Genomic DNA, 9,761 nt, shown 5'->3' on the forward strand with positions numbered 1-9,761 from the left:
ATATCCTTAACCCCCGTTTGTTCTTTAATCCACTCTGCTCACTTCTTGTCTCTTAAGGTTACACCTACCATTTTTCTTTCCACTGCTCGCTGCGTCGTCCTCAATTTAAGCTGAACCCTTATTGTAAGTTTCCAGGCTTCTGCTCCGTACCTAAGTACCGGCAAGATACAGCTGTTATATACCTTCCTCTTGAGGGATAGTGGCAATCTACCTGTCATAATTTGAGAGTGCTTGCCGAATGTGCTCCACCCCATTCTTATTCTTCTAGTTACTTCAATCTCGTGGTTCGGATTACCTGCCCTAAGTAGACATAGTCTTTTACAACTTCAAGTGCACTATTACCTATCTCGAGGCGCTGCTCCTTGCCGAGGTTGTTGTACATTACTTTCGTTTTCTGCAGATTAATTTTAAGACCCACCTTTCTGCTCTCCTTGTCTAACTCCGTAATCATGAGTTGCAATTCGTCCCCCGAGTTACTCAGCAATGCAATGTCATCGGTGAAGCGCAGGTTACTAAGGTATTCTTCATTGACTATTATCCCTAACTGTTCCCATTCTAGGCTTCCGAAAACCTCCTGTAAGCAGGCGGTAAATAGCATTGGGGAAATTGTGTCCCCCTGCCTTACACCCTTCTTGATTGGTATTCTGTTGCTTTCTTTATGAAGCACTATGGTAGCAGTTTATCCCCTGTAGATTTCTTCCAGAATGTTTATATATACTTCATCTACGCCCTGATTCCGCTGAGTGCCATATGTTGTGTTAATGTTGTGTTATCCTGTGTCACAAGTGTCGAAGTGTCTGTGCTGTGATGTGATGTATAGTGTTGTATAATTGTTGTAATGAGAGAACTTTGTACGTTTGTATTGTTTGGAATGTGTGATGAAGTGTTGTAGTCATGTACCTGTGGCTATATTTCATGTGTTGTGGAATTGAAGTACAATGTACGATTGTATTGAGCGACCTATTGGGAATGTGAAGTTTCATGAGCGACGGTTTGTGTTACAGTCTTTCAGAGTGTGTGGTGACTGTTCGCGCACGTGTGTGTGGTTTTGAATATTATGAGATAATATTCCTAAAGTGGGGGGCAGTGTCACAGAACGAGCGCTAAAAATGGGCGCGCCACCAAATTCTTGCGATAACGGGCGGGAGAAACGCCGCGAGGTCAAAAGAAAAAAAGAAAACAAACATCCAAGGCTCCCCGAGTGCGCGCTTTCCCCGCGGAAGCGTGGCTTTGCCGACGAACCTCCTCACCCCACAACGGTGGCCGAGCAAGCGCTGGAAATTTCCAGAAAGAAATAAGCGTGGTCATGCCGAGTTGAGTCATCCGACGCGGAGGGCATTCGAACCGTCTCGCCCTCTCCCCAGCCTTCGCTGCGTATCGCGCCGACGAAATGACGAGAACCTTCTGGAACCTCGCGCAGAATCGAGCAGCCGAGACGAGAGAGCAGGAGAAGACGGAAGTTAGCGCCAGAGCGCGTAGGGTATCCCGCAGTGTAGTCGGCGAAGGTTTTGTCCGTAGGGACAAAGCAGGAGAAGACGGAAGTTAGTGCCAGAGCGCGTTGGGTATCCCGCCGTGTAGTCGGCGAAGGTTTTGTCCGTGGGGACAAAGCAGGAGAAGAAGAGGATTTCCACCTGAGGGGTGAAGGCTCGAGCTACAGGCAAGAGCGTGTGTCTACCGCTATTGAGCAAAGACGCGTGGCAACCGCTGCGTGTGTGAAGCCGACGTGTTTCCGGCGAAGAAGTTTGAAGCTTGGAGAGTGGCCAATTGAAGACGCGAGATTTCCTGGAAGAGAAACTTCGGCGAGGTTTCCTGGAAGAGAAACTTCAGGGGCAGCGGAACGACAACAACGCTGGACTTTGAGTGAATGATTCTCGGAAGAGTATCATCCAGACTTTCGTTCCAAGAACTTTTGACTGAATAGGTTTTCTATCTCTTTAGTCTTTAAGTGTCTTGGTTGTTCAGTGCATGCGACTGCATTGTAGTGCGTATCGTTGTCTGTGTCCATTGTTTCGAGTGTGGCTGATTGTACTGTGTAGTACGTTGGTTGATGGGTGACGCATTGTATTCAACTATTGTGGAGTGTGCATACTCGTGTATTGTTTTCGATCTGCCATTATGGAGAATATAATTTTGTTTGTTTATCAACTCTCGGCTCTGACTTGTTCTTTGGGCCACAGCCGGCGTCTGCTGGCGCGCCAATAAGGACCAATTCTAAATTGTCCACGCTTTCGTGGTGCGGTTCGGGGGGCCGATACTTCGGCTCTTGCAATTAGCCCGGCGATCGCCTCCCTAATTAACGGGACCTGTGTGACAGTTGTCAACAGTATACCACGTGACATGGCAAAACCTATTTAACGCAACATGCGTTGTTTATGTATTTGTTGCTTTAAGCGATTAAAAAAACTTGAAATAAATAATGAGACGCAATAAAAATTTTGCCCGTTTTTCTTTCATTTTTTCTTTGAAATGCTACGAGATGCGGGGCTAATGTGCCAGCGTTTCACATGCGTTCGTGTCCCCGCGGCCAGCGCATTGAGCAGACGACCACCGTGGAACGCTCCAACGCGTTCGTGCACTCATTGTTCTGATCTACTCTATCGCGTCTAAGCCAGCGTTTCCATACAATCACGCAGAAACAGGCAGAAGACCAAAAAATAAAGCTGGTGACCAAACCAACGCTGCTCGCGTGCTCGAGGGTTGGACTTGTTTGGGCACGTCGTGCGCACGTCACCTCATGGTCGCATGCTGGAGAGGGTGGGAAAGAGATTTGGCTTCCGAAGGCTACGCGGAGGAGCGGCAAAGATTTCGAACTCGCCTCCTCTGATCCTCGTTTCGCGCCGCTTCAAAAAACCTGTTTTCTCCACTCGTGATGAACCGATACGAAAAATTTTTGTGGCAAAATGTTCCTCATCGGACACCCAACTTCCACTGTCTAACTAAAATTTGGTATGGGGCCCGGTGAGTGGCCCTTTAAACATGTTGATGTTGACGTAACGAGGCCTAACTTCTTCGCCAAGACCATCTCTTTTCTCTTTCAGTTCACCTTTCAGAAGATGTCTGATTGCAAAAACGTGGCCTGCATCAATGACCTAAGCACGTGTAAACATGGAACGCAGGAGCACACGTTGGTGTATTGGAGAGAGAGAGAGACAGCGAGAATTAAAAGAAAGCGCGACAACATTTCGAACTGTTATCTAAACACGATGGCTCAAGAGGGCCTCCAAGATTCTCACAGAATAAGTGGCCTTCTGCCCGCGTGTGATTGCCGAATCTTACGCGGCTGTGCGGAAATCATCAGTCCGTAACTGTGTGGTAGCGTATGTACATTCGTATCAAACCTCAATAGATAGAAGCGGTTTCGCAGCAACCGCACTCCATTACACTGCACTATAATGAGCTTTTTAACTTGGACCGCAGAAAAAATTGCATCATCCCGAAATCATCGTCTACAGTGATCGTATCACCGACGAGGTTCCCCTGTATATACCTCACCATCATGAGTGCAAACCGCAGTAAACGTCCGTTATCAATTGATTATCGCAGACGTAAATCGGGGGAAAACGTATATTTAAGAACAAGAAGCGGATCACTTTTGTTCATAGAAATGTACTTCCTTCAGGAATCACCCACACTCGAGGCCACGACAGGAACGAAGTCTTCCTGCTGGCTGTAGTGTTGGTGAGTGGACATTCGCAGTTCTCTGTGCACACATGCTCCTGTTGTTAAGAAGCACTAAGAAAGAATTGAATTGTGGTATTTTTTAGATGCGGAGCATCTTATACTCGCGCCTTGTAGTGCGCCGTCCGCACCGCTTCTCGAACATTCGACAGCTGACGCGCGCGCATGCGCCGTCGCGCCGTCGCCCACTCTTCCACCATCTGTGCATCCCTTCCTCCTCTACACACCGCGCGCGCTTCACTCCTCCACCATCTGTGCACCCTTCCTCCTCTACACACCGCGTTCGACATCTACAATTCTCCTGATTCTCCAGTGGACGCGCATGTGGCGTCGCGCTTCGAGAACATTCAACAGCTGACAGTGCATGCGCCGTCGTGCTGTATACATACTCAAGGTCGGCGCTCGCTCGCTCAGTTGCCGCTCGTCGGTTGATTTGTACGGCGCGTCGACGTCCAAGGTCGCGGTGAAATGAATTCCAACGAATCCACAAACACAATGATCGACGTCCCTTCGACCAGCGCCGCCCTTTCGCATACGTGTGTACGTGTTCACTCATTTAACACCCCCTCCTACAACCACGTTAACCAATTTAGCCATCGACCCAAGTAAGTCGCAATTTAACACCCCATTTCACAACCACGTTAACCAATTTAGCCATCGACCCAAGTAAGTCGCACTTTAACACCCCGTTAACCAATTATATGGTCCGCATCCTCCTCAGTGTTCCCCCGAGGGAAGCTGCGGGCAATTTTCTTTTTACATGCGGAAAGCAGGATTAAATTTAGGCCCGTCGCAGTCCAGACGAAGCGCGACCATTTTTTACAGCGTGTTTTTTTTTTTATGGAGAGCACTATATAGGCACCTTTACACACGATCTCGCGAGGTCTCACCAGCGTTTGGTTAACTGCAGAAGTACCGATTATCGTAACGGCTATATAGGCGTATACGTACAAACATTCGAACTTAAAGTAAAAAGGACATTTTCTCGTTTATGGTTGGACATACTTCGGCGCATGAAACGTCGTCATATTTTAGATGAGCTTGGAATCAGTGCTTGCTAGGCGAACACTAAGATAGATAAGTTAAAGGGCACTAAAGAGCAAAACGCTTTTTCGCGTATTTGTAAAGTACAATTTCACAATCTCGAAAACACCACTGTTACCACGACACGACACACGGCGAGCGAGAAATTGCGCGGCAAGAAACCGTGAGTGGATACGTAACCTTGCGATTCCTACGCGAAAGACTGTGACGCCACCAATCCTCGAAGGCGTCTACTGGCTCTTAACGTACTTTAGCGTATACTTGCACTTTAGCTTTTAATAGCTAAAGTGAAAGTATACAGTTAAATCTGTGGGGGTCATACTCTCATGATACGAAGTCTCGTAAAATTTCATCGAGCTAATGTCGCGAATATACGGAAAATGAATTGTGGAATTTCTTAAGTCACGCAGGCAGATCACAGCGCGAAATTTAAAGTTGAAACTTTAACCTTAATTTTTTTTTGCTAATAATGAACTTATGGCAGTGAAACATATCGCATTAAAGTTTTCAGGGTGCACTTTATCAATCTAAGGCAGCTCATTGTTTCTGTTTAGTGTCCCTTTATAGTCAACTTTCGCGAAAGGTTTCAAAGCCTGTGGCATCTGACAAAGGAACCTGAGGTTGATGATGATGATGATGATGATGATGATGATGATGATGATGATGAATAAACTTTATTTTCGTATCCGGCATTGTGGTCTGGGCTAGACTGCACAAGGAGGTACCGGGAGACCTTGTCTCTCTACAACCTCTCAGGCCTGCTGGATAGCCCATTTTTGCTCTTGAACCTCCGAGCTGAGCAGCACAAGCCGCCACTGCTCCCGGAGGACCTCAGGAGAACTTGTTGATAAGTTGGGGCATTTCCATAATATATGTTTGTAAGACGCCTTTTCTGTTACACATAGCTTACATTTATTGTCCGGGTATAAGTGTGGGTAGCTTCTGTGGAGGTGCACAGGGTTCGGGTAGCAGTTCGTCTGTAGCTGTCGTTATTCCGGTGCTTCTTGCCTGTTTAGACTCGGATGAGGTGCGGGAAAGACGCGCCTTGCTTCTCTGTGGTGTTGCATGTATTCTGTGTAGCTTGTAAATCGGTCATTGTGTGGTACGTCGGTGGCGCCAGTGATGATCGCTAAGCGGTGTGGTCGTGTTGCGCGGCGGGTTAATTCTCGCGACAACTCATGAGCCAGCTCGTTCGGATTGGATGTATCAGTCTCTGTGTGCGCCGGGAGCCATACGAGGTATGTGGGTTCATCTACTTTGTATAGTTCTTGGTTATTACAAGGATTCCAAGGGCTTGCTGTGAAATACGTGCTTGCGTATAATTTCTGATTGCTACTTGCGAATCGCTCAGTATGAATAAGTGTTTGCTTGAGGTGATATCCATGGCTATGGCTACCTCCTCAGCCTCCTCTATATTGTTTTTGTTATGACAGAGCACGCATTAATACAAATGCCGGACGAGTCGATCGCGACAGCAGAGTGAGGTTTTCGTTCAGGGTATGGGCTAGCATCTACAAAATGAGATTTACTGCTCGTGCCGTGTGCTTTGAGCAGTGCTTTTGCTCGGTGTTTTCTGCGGTCCGTGTTGATAATGGGGTTGATGTTTTTCGGTATCGTGTTAGAGACGATCTCAGCTCCGATTGTATTGGGGATGTTATCTTGGACCCCATGTTGTGCATGGTACATGATTTCTACTCTACTCATTATATTTCCTCCCGTTTTAGTTTTAGTGAGCCTTTCAAGCTGGGATATGCACTGAGCTTTTATAATCTCTTCAAGCGTATTGTGTAGTCCTAGCTGAAGAAAAAGGTCTGTGCTAGCATTCTCAGGTATTCCTATTGCTTGTTTGTAGACCTTCCGGATGAGTGCATTTATTTTGTTAGTTTCAGCTTTTTGCCAGTTGTGGTATGCTGCTACATACGTTAGTGACTTATGACGAAGGCCTGGATTAGACAAATTACGTGGGCTTCTTTCATATCTCGGTGTTTATTCATGACCCTGGGAATCAGTCTCATCGCATTTGTGACTTTGGCGTTTAGTCTGCGTATAGCCTCGCCGTTCGCACCATTAGCCTCGATGACTAATCCCAGTACCCGTATTTTTGCAACTGTCGGTATAGCTGTGTCCTCCTGTGTATGAATCCTAATTTCCTCATATTGCCGTTTGTTTTCCTCTGACTCGGTGGTCTGCCTCTGATCGCTGGACTGTAGAGAAGTAGCTCTGATTTCTCCGGGGAGCATGTGAGTCCTGTGCCTTCCAAGTATCGCTCAACTGTTCCTATTGCTTCTTGGCGTCTCTGTTCTATGTAGCCGTCGCTGCCGTCACTGACCCATATTGTGATGTCATCCGCGTAGATAGAGTGATATATTCCCGGTATTTTTTTTAACTTGAGGGTGACGTCAACAATATCTTCTCCCTTGCAAAGCATTCGTTTCTCGCTCTAACTGCGGCTGGCTTGTCCTTAGGGCGCACTTTACTGTCGCAGCTTTGGCACCGTGTCTCTTATCATTTGTGTGTATGGTTAAATCTGGCACTTACCAGTTCATCGAGTTAAAATATCTTGTCGCAAACATGGTCTTGACATTCTTGCTATGAAACTATTACTCGCATTGTGCAGCTAGACTGTAATGAAACAGAGCAAATACTTTCAAATAAATAGTTTTTTTTTGTATAAAGAAAGAACAGATGCGCGCGCGACAGAGAGGGAGAGAAAGAGAAAACATTTATTGTGTTAAGCTTGCGAGTGAAGGTGGGAGGGTCACTTATTCTAGGAACCCTCTAGCCTGGACAGCCCGCCGGGCTTGAGCGACGATTTTACGCTGCTCTACCTGGTTCAGCTGGGAGATCGCAGCCTCCCACGAGAGAAAGCGTTTTAAAAGAGGAACACAATTGCGATAGCACTCTTTACGTCAGTTACCCGGTAACTTTAAGATGGCGGCAATTCATGCGGCGTAGCGCAACAAGATCAGGACAGAAAAGATATGTGCGAGCGCTTGTGTGCATCCGGAGGATTTCGCTAGGTCACGTAAATTATGATTCCTAACTCACAAGCTCGACAAAATGGCCGAACCAGAGATAGATGCGATATCTTTCGTCCCCGTACGCGTCGCGTTAAAGTTTCAACAATGAAGAACTGTGGCAATCCATGTTGCATATTTTAACTAGGTTCTTGTATAAAATGGTGCTAAAAACTCGCGCATGTCTTGCTCTTACGTCCTTTCTTATTTGTGGTAGTGTTGTTGGCATTAAATCTGATATTATCAAATGTGCATAAACTTTCTTAACAGTAAGAGGTATTAGACGCTCTCTTTCCCGCGAAGTGTCTGACGCTCATCACGTGTATGGCCAACACCACCTAGGCTTTTTTTCAAGTATAGGTGGTGTTTAGTCTGAAAATTCGACGCTTAAACTGAAAATTCGAGTGTTCGTGGAGGACGCCACTTGTCATATGTCAGTGATTTTGTAGTCGATGCCGTCGCTAACAGAGTGCGCTCGCGCTCTCTTGCAGGACTCGGGAAAGGGCCACCAACGAGGAGAGGTGTGAACACCCTCAACCGTCTGGACGCACGTACAGCCATACCGAGAACTTCGTACGACCGCCACAACACGCTGTTGCAGCCGTTGTTCCCATTTTCGTCTGGCGCGAAGCCTAGACTCAGCAGCAGGTAGTGAAGCATTTCAAGTGGTGTACAAGCATGACGCAACGCTTCAGAATATTTTGACCAACACACCACCCTGGGGCGACGATGGTGTATATGTGAAACCGGCACCCGCTATTACGTCTCCTATCACTGGCGCCAGCTGAACCGCACACGTTTATCCACAACCATTCGTTGCAGGACAGCCAAGTGAGCGCATTGCGGGACTGCTCAATATACCGAACCAGTTCAGCCCTACTGAACAATTCGAAATCAACACGCCATGATGCCAAGCCGACACTGCCACGTCAATCGAGAGTCGCACGTACAACGTCGGCATGAAAATCACCACTTTGTGATGAGGCCCGGTATTCAACGGCCAAAGTACAAATCCTACCAGCATGAAGAATCGGCACACTGGGAGAATCAGTGGCAACAGTTCCACAATCGCCAAGACTCTAGCTTCCCACAAGGAGAAGCACATCGAAGTGCACCTACAAACTTTCGTGCTAATCAAATTTACTACAAGCCAACCTATGTAACCACCAACAAATACACCGGCGCCTACTTGAAACAAGAGACTTCTCATCAAAACTAATCCTAGGCCAACAACGCCAAGAATTGTGTGAGCGCGTCGTGGTGTAATTACCGAAAGATTGATAAAAAAACTGAGCTCCTAGCTCGTATAAAGAGAATAAGCCAACTTTGTTCTCCCCCCCCCCCTTTTTTTTCAGTTGGTCAGCATACGTTTTCTTGAACCACATTAAATCATAAGTACTACAGTTGTGTGAACGCGCCTCTAGATGTACACGGATGAAATGCTGAAGGTTATGCAGTCAGTGTAGGCATTATCGAGTTTATCTATACGAAATGAAGCAGTTAAGTGACTTGCAAGTTACCTAACGATACATGCAGTCAAAATGGCATGGCATGAGCAATGTGAGCTGCAACACTAAATTCATAAGTATTTAAAAACTACTCGTCAGTGGTCGGGTTTAACCAAACTGCAGAGAGTGTTCAGGCATAAAAATAATTACTTCATTTTTAATGCGAAGAATTTCTTCGCTTACTGCAAGCGCCTTTGGCGTCTAGGTACGTATATAACTATCGAATCCCGGCTGCGGCGGCTGCGTTTCCGATAGAGGCGGAAAAGTTGTAGGTCCGTGTTCTCAGATTTGGGTGCACGTTAAAGAATCGCAGGTGGTCGAAATTTCCGGAGCCCTCCACTACGGCGCTTCTCATAATCATATGGTGGTTTTGGGACGTTATACCTTACATATCAATCAATACCTGCCCTCGGGTATGTATGCAACTGGTATGCGGGCTTGTATGCACCACTGATGATAGACAATTTATATCCGGCCAGGAACTGAGAGAACGCGCATTGGCATATTTAATGCT

Source organism: Rhipicephalus microplus, chromosome 7 (assembly GCF_043290135.1).
Source record: "Rhipicephalus microplus isolate Deutch F79 chromosome 7, USDA_Rmic, whole genome shotgun sequence".
NCBI lineage: Eukaryota > Metazoa > Arthropoda > Arachnida > Ixodida > Ixodidae > Rhipicephalus > Rhipicephalus microplus.